This window comes from Spermophilus citellus, assembly GCF_964194105.1.
Source record: "Spermophilus citellus genome assembly, chromosome: 12".
NCBI classification, from domain to species: Eukaryota; Metazoa; Chordata; class Mammalia; order Rodentia; family Sciuridae; genus Spermophilus; species Spermophilus citellus.
Window position 1 is genome coordinate 82,955,841 of NC_138198.1, and position 21,112 is coordinate 82,976,952.

At 44.5% G+C, this 21,112-nt stretch overlaps 1 protein-coding gene across 2 annotated transcripts in view; it reads left to right on the forward strand.

Annotated features, from left to right (window-relative positions):
• Positions 1 to 21,112, forward strand: part of CABLES1 (Cdk5 and Abl enzyme substrate 1) — a 110,700-nt gene that overhangs the window by 24,538 nt on the left and 65,050 nt on the right. The window lies entirely within an intron of this gene.

A 21,112-nucleotide genomic window follows, 5' to 3' on the forward strand; every position in this document is an offset into this window, starting at 1 on the left:
TTTCTTGAGCTCATCTAAAAATCCCAGGACCCAAGTTTATTCCGTTGGTTCTGGGGTCGAGGTCTTACCCACTGTGCCATGCTACTTCAGGGGCTCTTTGTCCAATGTGGCGGACTTTCTCACCCTCCTTTGTTAAAGAGGTAGAATTGTTTCAGGAACTTAATATAGTCTGAAACACCACTTTCCCCTGAAGTATCTAAAGAATCCTTTCTCTCAGATCTCCCAGAAACAGCATTGGTGACTAATTTCACTTTGCAAGTTAGGGTTGGGCCAACTCTAGCCCACCCAGTGTGCCATCCTGTGCAAGTGGGTATTTTTGGGTAGTCCCTTCTCAGGTCCATGCATGCCACTGTCCTTCATCATAGGAGCCTGCAGCCAGTACACACCTGACCTTGACGGTGTCCTCCTAGGGACCCCACTGTCTGGACAGGGCAGTGCAGAGGCACCCATGTGTGTGCTGTAGCCTATTAAAGAATACTTTTTTGACATCTGAGCTGATGTGGCCACTTGCACGAGCGAGATTGAGATTCTTTTTCCGTGTTGGGTTTAGCTCAAGGCCAGGTCTCTTTTGAAAGAAAGGTATGAGACAAGGAAAGGAGATGTTTCTATGTTCCAGAAATTGCTCCCTACATCTACCAGTCAAACTGAGCAGAGTGCAAAGCAACAACAAGCTGAAGCCTTTTTTTTTTCTTTTGCTGGATAATTCAAACATTTTTATTAAGGTAAACTATATCAATTTTTGCCACCTTTTAACCATTTTTTAAATGTACAATTAAGTAGCATTGAGTATATTCCCATTGTTGCACAACCAATCTCCAGAACTCTTTTGCTCTTACAAAATTGAAACTCCATACCCTCTAAATAACTCCCCTTATTTCACTTAGCCTAATGCTTTTAGGGTTCATCCGTGTGCTGGCATGTGCCAGAAGTTCCTTCCGTTTTTCCACTGTTGGGTATGGACTAGCTTTTGCATATCGGTTCACCTATCAATGGATGCTTTTTCTTTTTGTACCTTTTGGCTATCTTGAGTGATTCTGCTATGGACACATGCACATCATGCTAAATTTAGTTTTTGTTCTTTTCTCCATCTATCCAGAAGCACCCTCACATAGAAGCCTTCCCTTTCCGAGTTGCAAAAGGAAAAGGAAGTCTTTTTAGAATGCAGTGATTTCTTGATGTTGCCTGATAATTCACATTTCAAGGGAAATGAGTGACTTTCCTGTCTGTTGGAAATCAGCAGTTCTAGGAATTCTGTGTGTGAAAGCAACCAAGAAGTATTTAGTCACAGCCTTTTATTTTTTTTAGGATCAACTTTTTATTGTTTCTTGCCCTTCCACCTATTATGTTCAAGAATGTTGCCAATTGTTTATTTACTACCCAGAATACCATAATAATATGGATATACATGTTTATAACTCTATGTAATAAGAATGCATTAGTTTTAACACTGTGTATTTTTCTCTAATAACACACAACAAAAAAATTTAGAAAATACAAATTCAGATTACCTATAAACCTACCACTCCAAGATGACTGACCAGTTAATATATTAGTATAGGACATGTACATACACACAGGATGTGGAGGGGTCATGTTCTGTCAGTTATAATGTTTGGTGGTGTATAAATGTTTGTTTTTTAAAAAATCAAACCAGGGCTGAGGTTGTAACTTAGTGGTGGAACACTTGCCTAGCACGTGTGAAACACTGGGTTCGGTTCTCAACACCACATATGAACAGACGAACAAATAAAATGTTCATTGACAACTAAAAAATATTTTTTAATTTTAAAAATTTGTTCTAATTAGCTATATATGACAACAGAATTCATTTTGATTCATTGTACACAAATGGAGCACAGTTCTTCATTTCTCTTGGTTGTGCATGATGTAGAGTCACACCATATGTGCAGGCCTACATGTACCTAGGGTAATGAGGTCCATCTCATTCCACCGTCTTTCCTGGTAATTTAAACTCTGTATCCCCTTCCCTCCCTCTCTTTGCCCAAAGTGCCTCCATTCTCCCTATGCCCCCCCCCCTCCCCATTATGGATCAGCATCCACTTATCAGAGAGAACATTCACCCTTTGGTTTTGGGGATTGGCTTACTTTGTTTAGCATGATATTCAGCTCCATCCATTTACCTGCAAATGCCATAATTTTGTTCTCTCTTAATGCTGAGCAATATTTCATTGTGTATATGTACCACAGTGTCTTTATCCATTCATCTTTATCCCTTTAAAAAAAAATCAAATCAAACCAAACTGCATGCTTTTTGGGTATGCTTCCCTTTTTTTTTTTTTTTTTTTTTTTTTTTTTAACCAATCAGTACATTGTAAGCATCCTCCCTTGTCATTAAGTCCCATTTTTCGTATGACTTTGAGTGGTAGCATAGCACTCCATTCCTGGATTGTGTTGAGGCTGGACACTGTGTCACCCTCCTGTAATCCCAGTAATCCCAGCAATTCTGGAGGCTGAGGCAGGAGGATTGCAAGCTCTGGGTCAGCTTCAGCAATTTAGCCAGGCCCTGTTTAAAAAAAAAAAAAAAAAAAAAAAAAAAAAAAAAAAGTAGAACTGGGGATGTGGCTCAGTGGAAGAGCGACCCTGGGTTCAATTCCCAGTACCAAATTTAAAAAAATATACATATATCATACTGAGTTCCTAGGGTGGCTCTTCATCAGAAGTTGGGGTGTCCTGCAGTGGCTGTGCATGATTTCTCTGCAGAATGTCTTCATGGAGCATGAGGGGTGGCCTATCCTCCATTTTATAGAGCAGCGAACCAGGAACAGAAACCAGCCCTGAATGACTTAACCAGGACCAGGAGAGCTGGAAATAGAAACCAGATCACTCACTCAGAGCTGCCTTGTGCTTGATTCACTTGATAAAACTAGTCTTAAGATCATTATCAGCGGAAATTATTTCCCTTAATCTCCTGGGAGTATGCTTCAGTATTTTTATGTTTGCTTAATGGTAATTTAAACTCTGCATCCTTTTTCTTTTTTTTTTAAATTGTTAATTAAAAAAATGAAAACTTTCCAGGCTCCCTTGGAATACATCTTGGATCTTTCTTCTTATGTGGCTGGAAACTTGGGGAGCCACTTCACAGAGTCCAGTCGTCCTGAAGGAACTGGCCCCTTGGGCTGTCTTCACTTCTCCCGCGGAGAATCATCAGGCTCCATATGGTCCAGCTGTGGGCCAGTTTTTTTTTTTTTCAAAAGTGTTAGGAAATGCTGTCTTTTTTTATTTACCAGATGCCTCTTTTGGCCGTTTTATGAGCTCGTTCAAAATATTCTTCAAAAGGACTTACAAGGTGCCATCCATATGGAAATCATATTGGTTAGATTCTGTCGATTAGAATTTGTGGTGTTAATTTGGTGCTAATTATTTCAGGGTCTTGGGGGCACTGAGTATTTTGGTTTCTTCAGTCATTCAACAGTCCTTTGTTGTGGACCTGATGTAAATTACAACCCTGGGCCTAGGGGACCCTGAGTTCTTGGGAAAGCTAGAATAGAAAATGTACCCTGCAGCAGAGGGGATATGCCCAGGGGGCCAGGGGACTGTGGGGGAGGGGGTCCTGTATGTAGGAGAGGAGAATGGAAGGGGCATTCCAAGCCAGGGGCTTTCTGGAGTCCATAGGTGTTCCTTTGGGGACTTCAGCAGGTGGCACTGCTTCATTGGAGGAAAGGGGGCATATTATCGGAGGCATGACGCAGGATTGGCACTGAAGGAGATTGGAACCTGCAGGCATTTGAGCCCTTGGACCATTCCTATGCTTAAAAGCAATGGGCAGATTCTTGTGTGAGCCCCATGGAGCTGAGCTCACAGCTCCCGGGGTGACGCCAGCAGTTGTGTCAGGACTGGACAGTGGAACTCCTGGGAATGCCTTCGTTCCTTTCACCAGGAGGCTACTTGGGGCAACCCCAACCCTGGAGTTTGGAATTGATGATAATTTTCCCTCTCAGAGTGAAGGAAAAGAGGTATGAAATTTGCACACTCGTGTTCACAACAGAATTAGGTCCCTTAGCTAAAAAGGTGGAAACAACCCAAGTGTCCACTGAGGAGTGAGCAGATAATGAGATCTACACATGCCGTGGAATATCTTTCAGCCTTAAAAAGGAAGGAGATCCGGACACAGGCTATAACATGTATGTACCTGGACATTACACTAAGAAATGAGCCAGTCACAGGAGGTCAGGTACTGTGTGATTCCATTTATATGAGATGCCTCGATGGGTCAGAGTCACAGAGATAGAGAGTATAAGGGGGGTTACCAGGGCCTTAGGGAGGGGCAATAGCAAGTGAGTGTTCTCTGGGTGCAGAGTTTGGGATTATGAAAAATTCCAGAAGATGAAAGATGGTGGTATTTGCTACATAACATTGTACATGTACTCAGTGCCCCTAAATAGCATTCTTAAACATGGTTAAACTGGTGAATTTTATGAAATGTATGTTTTACCATAATAAATTTGGACTTGGAGCAAAGCTTTCCCTAGGCAGGACTGACGTGGAAGCTAGAAGATAATCCCCTGGGCCTGTTCCTGTCTCGGGAGACACCCTGTCCTGTTCACCTCGCTCCCTGATCTGTGTGTGCCCTTATGTACTAATGTTTCCCCCACAGAATTCTTTTCCATATCCCTGGTCATTATCTCCACTGGACCCCCGTCACCTAAGACCTAATCTATTCTATAAAACCCATTAAACAAGGGATCTCAGACCTCTTAAGTGGCTGCCTCTCTGCCAGAAAAGCAAAGTTATTTCTAATGTCAGTGGCGCCTTGGAATTCCAAGAGCGAAGCCTCCTCCAGCCCAATTCGAGGTTCCAAGGTTTATTTTTTAAAACCCAGATGATCCCTCCTCTGCTGGATAAAGCTTTTCTTTTTTTCCTTTGGCATAATAACTTTCATTGGAAAATAAACTTTGCAGTTGTTCGAAGCTAAAAGAGCTTTTTTCCAAACATGACAGAAACAGAGAGAGCATCACTTCTATTGAACATTCCAGAGAATTCATCAGAATTTAGAAAGAACTTGGCGACAGGTGCCCTGTCACAGGGAAAAGTACTGAGAGAGTTTGAAGGGGTGAGTGACCTGTAGAGGCCCCGCGCTCCTTTGAAAACCAAATGTTTGAGGAGAGAGAACTGCTAATCGTCCTGATTTTGATCATTGCACATTGTAATCAGGTATCAAGTTATTACACTATGCCACATAAATATGTACAAGGTTTATGCATCAATTTGAAAAAAGAAGAAACCTTATAGTTCCCTCTCATTGGAGCCAGCTCCTCTCTGGGGTCATAGGCAGTCACAGGGTAGGTGGCTCATACATGGACAGCCTGTGGGCTGCAGGCTGGCCCAACATGGGCTGACAGTTGAGAGCCAGCAATAGAGTGGGCAACTAGTCCCTGTGGGAGGGTGGGATGGCCAAATAGCCCTCTGTCATTTAATGCCCCTTTATTCTGGAAGATAGTTTCTGTTTCTTCCTCCATGCAGAGACCTACCTCTGAAGATTGAGATATGAGAATATACTCCTCTAAGAGTAGGGCCACGGACTTAGCCTCATCTACCATCTCTTGGCTCTGAGGTCCTGGGCAAGTTATATGCCATATTGGAACTTTCTCTATCTGGAAAATGGAGAATGGTACCCATGTTACAGTTACTGTGAGAATCAAATATGAAGATGTCTGGACAATTCTTAGCAGAGTACTTGGTGCAAATTGTTCCCCAAAGGGATTATAACATGTAGCTAGGGTCTGCCTTAAGAGCATTCATGAGGTGTGAAGGACATCTGACCACACACAGAATGATGTCCCCCTCTGCGCTTGCCCTCTGCCTGATGGAGGGCAGGGTTGCTTCTGAGCTTTACCTGTTCCTGGGTTCTGAGACCACACATCCCAGGTGCCCGGCAGCACATGGATGGGCGTTGGGTTCATTTAATGCCCCTTATGCTTTTTATTGCTTAAATATCAGAAGCCAGATTGGGGTTTTATGGACCCAGGAAAATGGGCTTTTGATGATTACAAGGCATTAAATGTGAGAATCAGTTTAATAGGCACAGATCGGCATAGAAGGAGCTTTGCATGTCCTGACATTGGACAAGTTCAGCTTCAATGGTATTGTGAAAGTACAGACCAAGCAGAGAGCCGGGAGCAAGTGGATGGGCTGCCCCACTTTGTAGAGAAAAGGTTAAGAGCGCCTTTTCCCATGCATTGGCTCCTTCCCTTATAGATAAGATGATTGGGTGGGGTGGGTGGGGCTAGTGTACATGCGACCTCTGTAACTGGTCTCCTTGCCCAGGTTAGTGACCTCCAGGGCTTGTCCTGGTGCCAACACCCAGGAAGACTTCTCTGATTTGTTCCTCTATGTCCCTAACCGGAGCTAGGTTGGTTCTTCCCTCCTTGTTACCATCATTGGGTGTACTCTCCATTTTTATAATGAGCTCTGTGTTTGCCCACTAGATTGTCCTTGAAGGCGTCTATGCTGTTGTCATTCTTGATTCCCCAGCACCGTGTAGTGGGTGCTTAATCAGTGAAGGGTGGGTGACTGGATGCATGGATGAACCACAGTTTAAGTTCGGATGGTTTTGATCCCAGGATGGTAGAAGGTAAAGAGGGGCTCATGTGCCCTGAACCATTCCACTGTACATGCTATATCCATGCCTCAGTTTCTTGGTGAAATTATATAAACTGTTGTCTGCCCCATCCCCCTTTTCTGCTTGCTAGTCAAAGTGGTCTTTGTCCTTGTCATCTTTACAAAGTTACCCATTTTTCACAGGTTGGCCTCATTTCTACTTTGGTGTTGCTTTGGCATCTCTCAGCATAGTTCAGACACTACCTAGAATGGGCACCAAGTCTTAGATTTCTTGATCCTTCTTTGTATCCCTAGCACATCTGAATGTTAGTATGTTTGTCACAATGATAGTGATGCCATAGCAACTTGCTTAGGTTACACAGTCAGTGTAACCTTCCTGACCTATTGCCACCCTGTGGTTATCATCCTTTGCCCTACAGAAGTGTTTTCTAATTTTTTCTTGGGATCATTTGGTCTGTTTTACAAGAGAAGGGGAAATGGACAGGTGGGCACACACTTTTAATCTGATTTTTACAAGGTTCACATAGAGCCCCTTAGAGGTACAGGGACCCCGTTCAAACATCTTGCCCTAAAGAATGACATCTTTAAAAACCCTTAGGAAAATAAATGGTAGTTGATTGCATTTATTTTAACCTGTTGCTTTCTGAAAACAGGATATCCCACACCCTTCTTAGTTGTTAAGAATATATTGTTTTCCACAATAACCGTGAGATGCCACACCAAAGCCCTGTCATAAAGGGTGCCAACCTTTCAGACCTTTAAGATTGGCTTTTGAATCCGATAAGCGGAGGAATCCACATTACATCTAAGTGACTATTCATGTGGCTTTAGGCACAGCTCTCTTGCTGCAGCTTCACTTTGGAAACCTGGTAATTAGAACTGTGGTTGCTAATTATATATACAGTAAGGCAGATGCACTAATAATATATCTTCAAAAGGCTCTGAGTGAGCTGTTAAAAAATTAAACTACTCTGCAGACACAGCGGCCTGGTTGGTGTATTGTCTTTCCTCCTGGATGACCAAAGATGCTTGTGGGTTGCTCTTCTGAAAACCAGAGTGGCCTTTAGAGAGGTGATTGGCAAGGAAGTCTTCCACCAGGGGCCAGGGATATGGGAGGGAGTAGCCCCTGAAGTCTCAAGGACACAGAGGGAAGGAGTTGGATTCCCCAGGAGACGTTGGGTGCTATACTCGAGGCAAAATGGACGAATTGTTTGTAGGGAAAGGAGCTCAGGGCAGCTGGTGGGAGATGCCACAAAATCTGCAAGTTGAAAGCTTGCTGTGAGGCTTTGTCCATGTCTAACCTGGTGCCCACTGCTGAGGGCTTGGCAAAACCCAGAGGAGCTGTTTAACCCACATTCAGAGGGAAGTGAGATTGACTCTGAAATGAGATCACCTCGTCCCTAATCCTTGTTCTCCCATCACCCATCTCTGACCTAGGTAAGCCATTCACTCTTGCAGAAATTAGTGCATATCCATGGTTTTCAAGATCCTGGAGCCCTGAGGATCTCAGCAAGGACTTTAGGAATTCCATGGTTTCACTATATATTTTTTCATATATATATATATATATATATATGTATATATATATATACATATATATATATATATGTATATATATATATGTACATATATATATATACATATATATATATATATATATATATTTCTTTTTCTCTCATTTTTTTGGTATCAGGGATTGAACTCAGGAGTGCTTAACCACTAAGCCACATCTCTTTTGATATTTTTGAGACAGGGTTTCACTAAGTTGCTGAGGCTGGCTTAAAATTTGCCATCCTCCTGCCTCAGTATCCCCAGCAGGCATGTCCCACCACGCCCAGCTTCCAATATATATTTTGCTATGTACTAGATTTTATGTGTCATATATAAATATTGTAACAGCTTTATTGAGATACAATTCACACACAATCTGTTTAAAGTGCTTTTTAGTATATTCACAAAGTTGTACAACTGCTATGGCTATCTAATTTTATTTTTTATGGTACTGGGGATTGGACCCAGGGCCTCACACATGCCAGGCAAGCCCTCCCCCTGTCTAATTTTAGAACATTTTTATCACCCCAAAAAGAAACCCTGTGGTCATTAGCCATCGCTCCCTGATCCCATACCCCACCCTCCACACTCACTCACCTGCTTCCTGTCTGTGGACTTGACTCTTCTGTGACTGGCTGTTTTAGCTCAGCATGGTGTTTTCAAGGTTCATGCTGTAGCATGTATCAATGCTTTACTGCTCTTTATGGCTGAATAATATTGCATTTTCTTCATCCATTCATCTGTTGGTGGACATTTGGGTTTTTGCCTTTTGGCTGTTGTGATTAACTGCTGCTGTGTAAATTTTTCACATGACCGTATGCTTGTGTTTCTCTTGGATTATATCTAGGAGTGGAGTTGTTGATCTTAGGAGGTAACTAGCATTTTGGGGGATATAATTTATATGTGCATATGTATTATATATGAAATGGGTGTATAGAAAGTTTTTGAAACTGCAATAAAATATACAGTAACACATATGTAGTGTCAGTGTGTTCTGTTGCAAAGTTGAACACACCAGTGACCTATGCAGTAATTACCTAATTAGCTATGTACTGATTAACTCATGTTGCCAGAGTAAGTAGATTTTGTGCAGTTAAGCTTCACTGGCCACATCTATTAAATTGAATTGGGTCCTGAGATGTTTAAAAATGGTTACCATAGATACCTACTTATCTCCGTCCAGGGGGATTATATCCCTACCGTACAACCAGGGCCAAAAGAAACACGTTAGATGCTGAGATTGACCCCAGACTAAAAATGCCATCCATACGTTCTGGTTTCATATTCGTTTATGAATATGAAATAGTTTCACTGCTCTAACAGTGATGGAGTTAAAAGTAGATGTTTTACACTTAAATTTATACAAGTTGGAATTGTTCTCATTTATTTTGTATTTGGAGAGTTGGTGAAAGGTTTAGTTTGGGGGGAAAAAAGCATTTGGCTGCATAAAACAAGTTTGGGCATCAGCGTTATAGATAATCTCTAAGTCCTGCTTTGGTTTCTGCCTCATTCCTGATGTGGCCTGAGCTGCTCTTGGGTTCATGAGGATCCTCAAAAGAGAAATATTAATCTGACTACCTGGGACTGTTAAGCTCTCTCCTTGCCCCTCCTAGACCAATAAGTATGCAGTCTACAAGTATTTTACATATGAATATTTCCAAATGTGGTAAGTAACCAGATACAGGAATTCAGAAGATGTCAGGGCTGGCTTCACAGAGCAGGTGACCTAGTACACTGTGTCTTGGGAGAACGGAGGATTCTACCTATTCTGTGTTTTATTTTTTTTCCTTTCTGGTACTGGGGGCTGAACTTAGAGGCAATCTACCACTGAGCTACGTTCCCAGCCCTTTTTATTTTTGGAGACAAGGGTCTTGCCAATTTGCTGGCCTTGAGGCTGGCCTTGAACTTGTGATCCTCCTGCCTCGGCCTCTTGAGTAACTGGGATTACAGGTGTTTGGCACCATGCCCAACTCTGTGTTTTCTTTTGAAGTAGGATTTGGTCACCATGAGGCATCTCATATCCCTGAAATCTCTTATTAGGCTCTCATTTAGTTGTGCCCAGCCCTCCTCAGTTTTTTATAAAAAGGAATGAATAGGGTGGCCAAAGAGAAATAGCCACTTTTAAAAAGGCTTCCAGAAACGAATCAGATAATCCAGTCCCCTTGGTAGGAAATCGGGAAAGACAAGAAAAAGGTCTCCGTCTTTGTTTTCATAAACTGCTGATCAGCATGGGCCACAGTTAATCTGAAAGACTCCTAGAAAATAAAGATTTATGAAACCCCATCAATCTCGAATTTGCTATAAATAATTGCTTGCTGTTCCTGAGCTGTCAAAATCCATTTCTGTTAAAGGCCCTTCAGAACAGAGAAAGGTCAGGCTGGAAACCAAGGGAGAGACTCAGGGGAACATTTAATGCCAGTGTCCTTACCAGGAGGGCACCACATAAAGGTCCCTAAATACCAGCTTGACTGTAACCAGCTCAGCCTGACCCCCTGCTGGTTCTAATTAAATTAGCTCCCATGGACCAGGGAGGAAGGGAGAGGTGTTTACCTCCATGCAAACTTGGGCTTTCTCACCTCCCTCTCCAGTCTTTGTGCAGCAAACTCCATAGAGCTGGGTCCAGAGGACCCTCATTTCGCTTTCTAATGAAAGATGAATGTGTATCTGACCTAGAAAATCCTCAGCATATAAAGGTGTTCTTCTAAAACACCAATAATTCATCCAGTGTCTGGGAAAGAAAGAAGGGTAATAGTCCCAAGGCTCAGGCCATTGCCAGACTTGGGGTGTTTAAGAGTAGGCTCCATCCTGAATAGAGAGGAGGGTGCAGGATAAAACCAGCCCCCCCCCCCCCACCTTCTTGCAAATGCTGGAGATGCGTGAGGGTTGAGTTCCATCAGACAGTGGATGCTGGTGCTTATGAGGGTGGGTCGCCTCTAGCCCCTGTTTGCTGTGCCTTTACCCCCTGAATGAGCCTTGCCAGTGTCCCTGGACCTCCTTTGTTCTGACCTCAGGCAGAATTGGTCGTGTGTGAGCACGTTTGTACCATCATGATGCAAAACCAGCTCTGCCTGTCTGTGCACGTGTCCTGTGTGTCCACTTGGCCTTCAGGGTCTCTGATTCCTCCTAGAGCTAATGTAGCTATCTGGCTGTCAGCCTGTCTGTCTCTGGCTCCTTCCCTGGGCCTGGACTTGGCTTCCAGGCATTCCTCCTAGGCCTCACACAAACCTTTGTCCCATCCTGTTCCACTCTGGGAAGCCTGTTCTGACTACACTTGTGGAACCTCCTTCCACACTCAGGGGGCCTCCTGCCGGTTAAAATAAATCTTGTCTCTCCTTTGAGCTCACAGGTGTCCTCCCCTGCCCCCCCTACACTTGGTTGTCCTGGCCTTTAACACCCAGCCCATGGACCACGTTCCCAGTCACCCTTCGTTCCTGGCTCAAGGAATCCCTTTTATAGAGAACACCTGAAGCGGGGCGTGGTGGCGTGTTCCTGTAATCCCAGCTGCTGGGGAGGCTGAGGCAGGAGGATGGTGAGTTCAAAGCCAGTCTCAGCAACAGCGAGGTGCTAAGCAACTCGGTGAGACCCTGTCTTTAAATAAAATACAAAATAGGGCTGGGAATGTGGCTCAGTGATTAAATGTCCCTGAGGTCAAGCCCCGGTACAGAGGGGGGCAGGGATCTGAAGCAGATTTCGTGAATCCTGATGCTCATTCAGAACATCTGTGAATTGGCCCCAAGCTCCTTGGACTTGTATTAGGGTGGTGGTGGTGGGTGCCTTCCCCTTTTATGGTGAAACTACTCTTTTTGAGTGTTTTTCCTTCCTGGTGTGGCTCTCACCTCCCATTTCCACCTCTAAAGGGGAATCCAGTGTGTTCTGTAGGAAGATCAGTGCCCTTCACTTATCAGCCCCACAAAACCTTTCTGTATCTTAACTTAAAAACCCCTGAAACCCCTGTGCTGCCTTCTCCTGGTTTCTCTTCTGGGTACATTCGATCAGTGTGCACCCCCTGGCTGCAGGATAGGCCCCTCCCTCCAGGATGAGGTGACTGTGATTGTCATCCAGCCAGTGGCCCTGGACTGGCATCTGTATTTCCTGATACCCAAAGATGTCCCAGGAGACTGGGCAGTGTCTTCAGAGTGGCCACATGTGTCAGATCTGTGCTTGTTTCCTGACCTGTCTCCCCAGCCTCCTTATCTGAGGGGTTTGAATTTGTTCCCAGAGGGAAACAATCATTGTGGATCTTCCACTGACCTGATGGGAAAGGGCTGTTGGCTCTTATCAGATCAGCAGGGTGGCAGTGGACCAGGTGGACTGTGGCTCTGGGGGATGAACACCTGGCTTGTTAGGAAATCTGGCTGGATGACTGCTCCTGATCTTAACAGCCTGACAGGCCGAGATGACCTTACACTTGGTTTTCCAGGATTTGGCAGTTCTGAAGAGAACCTTGAAACCCAAGTGCTGTTTTGTATTCTCTGTAAACTTGTAGAGAGTCTCTTCTTGACCTTCGGATAACAATGTAGAAACAGATCTTATTTCAACGAGCCAATTGACAGCTCTTGGTGTATTGACTTTAATTGGCTTTTGCCTGACTTATCAGCAGGAGACTTTAAAATAGGAGTCAGATTTAAAATCAGTTTTGTAGCTTTTTTGTCTATTTAAAAACAAAATCCTGGCCAGGTACAGTGGCACACACCTGCCATCTCAGCGACTCTGGAGACTGAGACAGTTAAGTTGCCTTATCTCAAAATAAAAAGGCCTGGGGGTGTAGCTCAGGGGTAGAGCACCCCTGGGTTCAATCCCCAATGCTGTAAAACAAGACAAAATCCTAACCATTCTTCCTTTTCTTAAAGATGATTTTATTTTCCTTCCTTACGAGAAAGACTCTGTGAGCCCCTGGGGATGTTGAGTTCTTCCTCTGAATTCGTTCCAGCTGTGTGCCTTTTGCTCCAGCACCCTGACTGGGTTCACCCAGCCTGGTGACCTGGCTTAGTCAGTATGCCACTATTCTGTCAGATTCCACAGCTCTTCTTTGTGACTTCTTCCTGCAGCATATTGCCAGATAAACAAGTAGAGGGCCATGTTCAAGTTCATCAGCACCTTTGCTGCTGGACAAAAGCGTAGGTCTGTGGAAACAAGACTAAGTTCTTACCTGGTGAACACATCCTCAGACGGAAGTGATGGCCATTTTGCTTTAAAAATCCATGCCGTTGGTGTGGGGCTGGGGCTCAGTGGTAGCACACTGGCCTGGCATGAATGAGGCACTGGGTTGTATTCTCAGCACCACAAATAAATAAATAAAGGTCTGTCAACTAAAAAAAAAAAAAGAAAAATAAATAAAAATAAATCCATGCCGTGTCTATCAGGAAGTGACAGCTGACTTTGCTGTGAACCCGAGGCCCTGGGCCACAGTGGTTGCTCCTCCAGTGAGCAGTCTGACTTGACTTCTGCTGAAGGATCATCTGGAATCTTGGCTTTAAAGTTTGCCCGTGCACAAACAATGTTACCTGAACTTACCTGTTGCCCACAGAGCGAAGAGTGTGCTGTGCCCCTTGGCAGCTTAAAATTTAGAGAAGTGAAGGAGGTAACTGAGAGAAGTCATCTTGCTTTAAGGAAAGCCTAGTATCTGAAAACCAGCATTTTCACAAAAGATATGTAAATGACAATCTAGGTCTTGGGTTAACACATAGTTCTGCACTTTAGGGCTCCTTTAAGCAGTAGGCTTCTGTAGTAAAACCCATGACAAGTGACAGATTTATGTCATGTGTTAGGACTGCCTTTTCTGCATGAGCTAAATACTATTTCCAGAGCAGGAGAATGTGTCTGTGAGGAAGGGGTGCAAGATCCAGGGTGTGGAACCTCATACCCAGAAAGTATGGGACCTTAGAACACTTGACAGAGGGATTGTCCAGCTGTCAGAAACAGCCAGTTCTACTTTTGAGGCTGGTGAGTCCCCAAGCCTCGTCTTGCTGGGTCCTGACTGAGCACCTTGAGGCTTTCAGTCATAAAAGGAGACGGAGATGGTACCCTCCCTGAGTCTCTAAGGTGGACATGGAACTTGTCACTGCCCAGCCCCACTGCTTCCCCATAACCTTGCTGTGCCGAGACACTGGGGAGCTTCCTGAGGATGAGCTCTGGGTTCTGCTGACCACACTGAGAACTCGCCCATGAAATGGGGTGTCTGCTAATAATCGTGCACAGTAAGAGCCTAGACTAGAAGACTGGGTACTGTTCTGGGAAAAATCTTAGAACACCCACCTGCCTGATGAAGGGGTTCTTTAGTTTATTCAGCTGCCCTTCTGTTTGCATAAGCCTGGTCCCTTCCTAGGGAGACCCAGGAGGGGAAGGCATAGGCCTGCCCCCCGGGCAGCTGACTGTCTAGCCTGGTTCCCTCTGGTTAAAGGAAAGTTGGTCAGTGGGCAGGTGAGTCCATTGAAGCTTGTGGGTGTCTCGAGACTCCACTAAAATTTTATTTTTATGATTGGATTTTTTTCCCTGTCATTACAACGGTCTGAACAGATGTGAAGTCATCGTGACCTCAGCCTGCCAGTCACCTGTGTGATGGAGGTCTCTGTGCTGGCGGCTCTTCCCTCCCTGTGAAGAGACACCTTGCCCTCTAGTGGCCCAGCTCGCAGCCAGGCAGGGAGTTCCTACGCTGGGAAGACGAGGGCCACGTGGAAATGGCCTTTCCATGAGCGGAGGATGACTGGCCCTGGGATCCCTAAGGTCCCTTCCTGTCTCTCAGCTGATGTTTCATTCCCTGGGAAACAGAGCTAGGTCTTTGCTCATTTGATTCTTGACATATGTAACACGTACATTCCATACTCGATCCACCTGCTTGTACCTGAAAACCGTCCTGGTCTTTCCATAACCTCAGTCCTTTAGACTCAACAGCCCCCTTTCCTTTGCTCACTGACCCTTACAAGACCTTCATTCAAAGAACAGAGCCATGCCCACCCTTGACTTGGGCAGGATGATGGGAAAGACCTTTCTTCATTCCTTATTAAAATCCCTGGGGCTTTAAAAAAAAAAATCAAACCTTCACCCAGCCACAGCCAGACAAGTTCGTTAGACTCTGGAGGTGGCCCAGGTGCCAGTGATTTTTAACCTTCCCTGGGCGTTTGGATGTACAGCCAGGCTCCAGAGCATTGGTGGAAAATTACGTCCCTGGTTTCAGGTGAGGAAACAGACCAAAGCCAGGGGTCACCTTCTAGCACATCACAGGCTGGGGCTAATTCTCTGGCCAATGCCCGTTTCCTTTGTCTTCAAATTGACCAGCTTGCTCCACTGGACCCGAGGATGACCCTGTGACATCCTCATTGGTCAGCAGGGATAAGAGTGAGCCCCAGCCAGGTGCTGTGGCACATGCCTGTAATCCCAGTGGCTCGGGAGACTCTGGAGGCTGAGGTAGGAGGATTGTGAGTTCAAAGTCGGCCTCAACAACTTAGCGAGGCGCTAAGCAACTCAGCAAAACTGTGTCTCTAAATAAAATATAAAAAAGGGCTGGGGATGGGGCTCAGTGGTTCAGCACCCCTGGGTTCAGTCCTTAGTACCAAAAAAAAAAAAAAAAGCCCCATTCCTCTTGATGCCCTACAAGGCTAAGGAGAGATGGACCTTCTTCTGAAATGGCTGACAAAGTCTCCACACATAACTTTTCTTTGACCTGCTCCTAAACCCCTCAGAGCTGCTGCCAACCAGGACAATGACAGAGAAATCACTAGAAGGCCTTTCAGCATTCTCAGGTCCTGGGGTCCCCTTCCCCTGGGTGTTTACTTTGTATGTGTGGCCACTGTTCCTGCCCTGGAAATGGAGCCAGTTACCCTTCTGTGATAAAAGACACTTTGGAAATGCTGGCCCAGGTTCTGCCTCTCCTACTCCTCTGCACCCCAGTTTCATAGTCTTATCAGATGGGGGTTTTCCCCATTTTTTCTTCCACAGCCACCTCTCCTTAAGCTCTTGGTATGAGATTATTAATAACAGGACCACTTTGCCCAGCACTGGGTCCCTGGAGCATATAGTGACTTCCCCATCCCCAGGATGAATCATTAGTGCTTAATGATGAGTGCTGCATTAATTTGGTCCACATAGGTGTGTTCAGATGTCTGTGTTGTCTTGGATTATGACTTACTCGGGCATAATCGTGCACTGAGTTGTTCTAAAACAATTGTTCTAAAACAATTCTGGGTGTCTTGGGAGGCTGATAAATGTAAGCCTTATGTGTGGGAGCCAGATGGGCGTCTTAGCATGGAAGGTCCCAACTTGTAATAGACCACGTGAGGAACCCCAAGTGGACGTCAGTCTGGAGACTAGACAGAAGTGCTTCCATTTGATGATGTCAGCGCATAATGCTTTTGCTTTGAGCCCTGCCAGTCTCTTACTGGATGCCTGTTTGGTTAACAAGGTGGCCTGCTGTTTTGGACCATGGCTAGGTATTCTTTATCAGTCATTAAATTATGCAGATACCTCTGCTTATTAACTATGCCCTATGATAAGGAGATGGCATGGTGATGCGTTTAGCCCATGGGGCAAATTGTAGGGTAAAAAGTGACCGGTTAAGGTTGGCTGCCTGCCCTTAGCCACCCCATCCATTGTGGGCTCCCTAAGGACAGAAAGGGAGATGGAAGACATTACTGCATATCCTGGAAGGATCTAGCAAGGTGGTAATGAGCACTATTGAGGTATCAGTCCAAAGGCCTGCCCTTGTGGCAATGCACAGGTCATCGTAGGAAGGGCAGGTATCACATGATGCCATATGACAGTGTCTTTGTAATGACTGTGGTGGTCCTTACTGAGCTCTAGCTCCATCTCAAAGGATATAGTCTGGGTGGCTTATAATAATATAGATTTATTTTCTCATAGTTCAAGAGGCTGGAAGTCTGGGATCCGGGTGCCAGGGTAGTGTGGGGCTAGTGTGAGGGCCTCTTCTAGGTAACAGACAACTGGCCTCTTGTGTTTTCACTCCTCCTTGGGAGCTGAGAGTGCTCTGGGATCCCATTTATAGGGACATTTAATTCCATTTGTGAGGATCCCACACATCTAATCTAATCACTTCTTTTTTTCTTTTTAATAATTTTTTAGTTGTAGATGGACCCAGTATCTTTATTTTATTTTGTTTATTTTTATGTGGTGCCAGGGATCGAACTCAGTGCCTCACACAGGCTGGGCAAGCGCTCTACCACTGAGCCACAATCCCAGCCCCTCTAATTGCTTCTTTCTTTTCTTTTCTTTTTTTTTTTTTAAAGAGAGAGTGAGAGAGGAGAGAGAGTGTGAGAGAGAATTTTTAATATTTATTTTTTAGTTCTCGGCGGACACAACATCTTTGTTGGTATGTGGTGCTGAGGATCGAACAGCGGGCCGCACGCATCCCAGGCGAGCGCGCTACCGCTTGAGCCACATCCCCAGCCCTCTAATTGCTTCTTAAAGACCCCACTTCTAATACTATCACATTGGGTGCTAGGATTTCAACATGAGTTTTAGGAAGGGAGGGTATGTTTAGTCTGTAGCAATGTGTGCGTGAATCTATACATGTTCAACTCATGAGGAAAATATCAGAACTTTTTTTTTTTTCCGAGAAATGTTCTTACTGGACACAGTGCATGCCTGTAAACCCAGCTACTCGGGAGGCTGAGGCAGGAGGATTGCAAGTTCAAGGCCAGTCCGGGCAACTTAACGAGACCCTGTCTCAAAATGAGGAACAAAAGGCTGACTAGTCAGCTCAGAGTTAGAGCACATACTTAGCATGTGCAAGCCCCCTAGGTTCAATTTCCAGTACTACCAAGAAAAAGAAGTACTTATTATTATATTCCTATAACTGTGTACAAAGAATATATATTCTGATTTGGTTATTTTCCAGATAAACGGCTTTCTTTTCCAGTGTGGGAAGAGCTTGTTGGTAGGGTTATTGTGAAAGGACTTGTTTTTTCTAGGGTGAGTACGTGCTCTGAATGGTGGACAGGCCTGTGGGGCCCCAGTCTGCGTGCACCCTGTGTGGGATTGGGCTGGAGGGCTTTCCAGGCTGCCCCTCACAGGAGACAGCCCCTGAGGGTGGTGGGGTTGAGAGATTCTGATGGAGTTCTCGGTGGTCCTTCAGATTCCCACTTGAATGTGAGCCCCTCGAGGGCAGGAGCCAAGCCAGGGCAGCTCTGGGTCACAGCAGGTGAGGTGCACCAGGTTCTGGTTGAGCAGGTGGGCAGCCGGGTGGTCGTGGCTCCATGGGGAAGATGAACTTGGTTGAACTATGCTGGGGCCTGGGTTGTGTCTCCCACCCTACAGCTGACTGCAGACCCTCCAGAGGACCTGCTCTGGGTGGATGAAGGAGGGCAGTCCTCAACTTCAGGGTCCCCGTAGCCACCTGGTGGCACATTCGATTGACTATTTACTGGTCACCTGAAAAAGGTGCTCTACAAAGGAAAGCTCAAAGTTTGTGAATTTGTTGATTTCCAGCATGTGAAACTATATGTTTGTTTCTGCCTATGGATGTTATGTTATCTCCAAGGTGATTTAGGTGTGCATACTTGGGTCAATGTTTCACTTTTAATTTCAAAATATTCAGTGTTCTCCAGAGGTAGAGTAAATATCATTGAAACCATTAACTCTTTCATTGTCGAGGAGACACACATAATAGGAGCTTTCCCAGAGCACCCTCTGGTAGACAAGCATGATATTAAAGTGTGGCAGGAGCACGTGACTCTACTCACTACTGGCTGGAACTGGAGGGAAGGGTCAGAGTTAGGACAGTCATCCTGATCCTAGTCAGCTGAACTGGGATGCAGGTCAGGGTGCACCCGATATTCATTTAGAATTTCCGAATGTCAAGGACTTTGCATGTATTTGATTTTTAGTTACTCTCATTTTCCAATTTTATAGATGAGGAAACTGAGGCTGGAGCAGCTTTCTAAGGTCCCAAAACTTTAGTAAGGAATGACCATTGGTGGAATTATGTAGACCTGTGGATGGGACTTGTGGGGACGGAGGGTGCCTGCTGCTGAGAGCCACAGTGGCAGGCACGTGATGACCCATTCCCAGCTTGAAACTGCATACCAGCTAAACTGAGCACCTGGACAGCCTGGGGTCTCCCTTGCCCGCTTTCTTCAGGATTAACTGAGATTTCAGAGAGGCTGTGCTTGAACTGAAAATGCAGGTGCTTCAGAGCCACAGTTGTAGGATGCTATCACAGGGGTCTTGGAGAGCTGAGCACCCCAGAGTTACAGGGTTGCACTGGGAAATCCTGCTTACTGAGGAAATCCTGCACTAACCCTTCCCCTGGGACCCCTTCCTCATTTCCAGGTAAGACCAGTGTCTCCCCTGTAGCTCTGGCTAACCGGGGGAAACTGGGGCAGTACTGTGCAAATGGGAAATCAGTGTTAGTTAATTATAAAGTGAAACTGTGGCCCTGCAGAAGGTCCAGGGTGTTACAGGACAATGCCAGTGATGTTGGGAACTGTTTGGTGCTCACATATTGATGGATGAGGATCTGAGGAAATCAGACCATGTACAGCTAGAGAAAAAGAAGAGGAGTGTGTGTGAGGAGCAGTTCAAAAAGGATTTGAATATCAAAAGATTAAGAAGGACTCTTGGAAAATTGATGTAGCCCTTTAATAGTTTGCAAAAATGACCTTTCTGTGTATCTTATCAAAAGTAAAACATGGAGCAAAAGGTTTTAAGGGTAGTTGTTCAGAAGAAGTTTACAGAGAAGCCCCAAAGTGTTTCATTCTTTGTTCAAATCTAGAACATAGTTATGATTGCATGCTCTTAACCTAAAAGTTGTCAAACATAATAGAAAATTAACTTTTAATTTTAGTCCTATTTTCTTTTTAAAGGCTTGACCTGGTCAAGCCTTGCAATCCACTCCCCTCCACCCCCCAGGCAGATCATTTTCTATAAAATGAGTGGTCCTTGTTCAAATGGATTTATTTAAAGTTACCACCAGCCTGCCCTGCTCCTGTACTAGATATTCTTAGTTAACTAGGACCTGTTCTTATTTCAGCCTGGCAAAAGAAACTAGACTAAGGAGGTTTTAGCAGGTGGTATGCGATTCTTTAGCAGCCCAGAAAAGTTATTGTCACACATAATCATGCTGAATATTCATTCTTACTGGTCTCTGAGAAATTCCTTTAAAAGAAGAATTTCTTCTTTGCTTCTGGTTGTTTTTTAATTCAAAGCCTTGCATGGACAACAACTTTTTAAATTGTTTTCTAATGATTTTGAGGTTTTATTTAGTCTGGTTTGAAAATTGATTTATCCGTTCCTTAGTTCAATTTACTGATACTTCATACTTAACAGTATTATCTAGTGTTTTAGAAAACCTTCACACGGTTATACTACATGTGACAAGAGACACCTTGTCTTTTAGGGAAAAGTGTAGCCTAAAAAGATAACATCACTTTCTTAGTCACCACAAAGAAGCCCTGTTCCCAAGGGGGAATGTTCAGGATGCTGCAAGACAAGGTGGAGGTGGAGGTCCCCGTGCAGGGTAAGAGCAGGGCAGCCTCTTACAGACAGCTTTTGTGTAATCTTTTTTTTTTTTAATGGGCTTTATTTATTTTTAATTTTTTGGTACAGGGGACTAAACTCAGGGGCACTGAGCCACACCCCCATCCCTATTTTGTATTTTATTTAAGAGATAGGGTCTCACTGAGTTGCGTAGCACCTCGCATTAGCTGAGGCTGGCTTTGAACTCATGATCTTCCTGCCTCAGCCTCCCAAGCCGCTGGGATTACAGGTGTGCACCACCGCACCTGGCAATGGGCTTCATTTTTATTTATTTATTTATTTATTTATTTATTTATTTTTAATGGGCTTTATTTTTTTTCCTGTTATCTATACACTTAATTTTTTTTATTTGTTTTAATTAGTTACACATGACAGAACAATGATCTTGACATATCATACATTTGAATCAGATAATGGGCTTCATTTTTAAGGACAGTTTTAGGTTGACAGACATGTCTGATCAATTTGACAATCCGATTTTAACTCCTAGGTT